We start from the raw sequence: 2169 nt of genomic DNA, 5'->3' as shown, positions 1-2169 counted from the left end.
CCACATAGCCTGGAGCTCACTATGTAGACTGTGTGGGCCTTGGGCTCACAGAGATTTGCCTAAGCCTCGTCATTGACAGGACAAAGGGTCTGTACCTCCACACTAGGTATAGGAAGGATCTTCTGCAAACATATTTCTGAGCTTCCGATATTTTGTTCCTTAATCTATAATACTAAAGAGGCTGAATACGTAGCACAACAACTAACTCTAAAAACTATAGCTAGAATTTTAAATTACAGAAGAAAATCTTAGCACAGAAGTGATGATCCATTATAATGGTAGAAGTTATACACGTAGAATTGAAATACAAGGTATTTTTATTTTGGTTTCCTTTAAATGTCATTTTCTTCTCTTTTCATTTTTTCAAGACAAAAGTCTCTAGTTTCCAAGGATAGGCTCAAACTCCCCTTGTGGCTAATGATGATGTAGAACTCCCAATCCTACTGCCTCTATCATGTGCAGCCCAAGTGCTGCAATTGTAGGCACGCACCACCATAGTTTGCTGTGATCCTACTGACTCTATCTGCCATGGACCAGGTTTGTTGCAGGGATCCCAATTTCCGTGGGATGAGAGTTCTGGTCAGGTGAGCAATAAGTCGGTGGATGACAGACAGACTCGACACAAGAGTGAGCTGAATCTGAATGTATTTGTACAAGGTGAAATTCATGCTTAAATAGCATGCAGCAAGCAGGGCAGATGACAAGAGTCATGTAGGTAGGCGAGGTTACAGCAAGGTCAATAGGATCAGGGCGCAAGACTGAGGTCACGTAGGCAAGTGACCGCCACATCAAGGTCGGTAGGATCAGGTAGCCAGGTGTGAAGCAGGCAGAAGAGCAGTGGAGCCCTCCCTGCTGGGGCTATTTTGGTATTCCTATGCAAATTCTCTGGTTCTGTGGGAGGCAGGGACCAGGAAATTCCAATCTAGCAGTTCCTGCTAATTCTCTGGGTCCTACTGGAGGCAAGCACCAAGAAGTTCTGATCTAACAGTTCTAGCTAATGTCCTTGAGTGAGGGAAGCCCTTCGATTACTCTCTAGTATGTAAAACAGTTCTGTATTCTGTGGGACTGCCCTAAGAAATGTGCTTGACCTCTGTTGCTAACTCTGAGGACATTCTATCTGATAAGGCAGATTCCTTGAGAGAAATTCCAAGCTAAGAACAGCTTGGAATTAAATTAGGATAGGTTGGAAACATTGTGCTGGTCAGGAAACAATGCTTAATCTTAGCCATTTACAAATCATTTCTTGGGGTACCTTTATGCCTAAATAAGAGGGCATGCTGATCATTGGAAAGACTAATCTGGAACACATCTGAGTTAGGAGATATCAGCGACTATCTGAATATCCAGGAGGCACGGAACTCCTTTCGGATTCTTAATGCTTCTTTTCCTTAATCAGGCTTTTACCCCTGATATTACAGATTTAACTGGAGTAGATGAGTGTGGCATCTATCATCTGCAACCCAAGCACTGGCATTGTGGGCATGCACCACCACAGTTTGCTGTGATCCTACTGCCTCTATCATGCGCAACCCAACTGCTGGTATTGTGGGCATGCACCATCATAGTTTACTGTGAGGATAAAGATCAATCACAAGACTTAATGCAAATCAGATTAGAAGCCCAACTGAGCTTCATTTCCAATGCCTTCTTTTTGCTTAGTTATTTAGTATTTAAAAATCACTAATTTTACATATTCTAAAAATCTGAACACTTCTCTCAAAAAGGAAAGATTTAAGAACTTATCAAACTATTAATGTAAAACAAGATTTACAAATAACAATTTATGTAGAAACTGAAAATAAATGCATTAGTAAAACATTCCAGCCTCCAAAATTAACTATGTAGTTCTCTCACAAAGCACTGGAGTCTGACCTTGCCCTCCTCCATCCCTAGTCCAGATCATCCTTACTCTCCATCCCTAGTCCAGATCATCCTCACCCTCATCTTCCCCTTTTGCTCCTCCCAAAGCACTGGAGTCTGATCCTGCCCTCCTCCATCCCTAGCAGATCACCCTTACCCTCGTCCTCCCCTTTTGCTCCTCCCCCTTCTTTTTCTCGTTTTCTTCCTGCTTGACTAGTCTGTCTCTACTTTCAGAGATTTTTTTCTGTTTCTTTCTAATAACCTCAATTTTAGCTAGTCTGGTTTCATATGTAATTATTTGCATATGGA

General features: G+C 42.0%; 1 long non-coding RNA gene across 1 annotated transcript in view; it reads right to left on the bottom strand.

Moving 5' to 3' along the window:
• The window catches only part of LOC116097845, a 104829-nt gene that overhangs the window by 2336 nt on the left and 100324 nt on the right, over positions 1-2169 (bottom strand). The window lies entirely within an intron of this gene.

The sequence above is a fragment of the Mastomys coucha genome, unplaced genomic scaffold (assembly GCF_008632895.1).
Source record: "Mastomys coucha isolate ucsf_1 unplaced genomic scaffold, UCSF_Mcou_1 pScaffold2, whole genome shotgun sequence".
Taxonomy (NCBI): Eukaryota; Metazoa; Chordata; class Mammalia; order Rodentia; family Muridae; genus Mastomys; species Mastomys coucha.
Note: the sequence above shows the minus strand (reverse complement) of the source record. Positions and strands in the feature narration are given on the sequence as shown.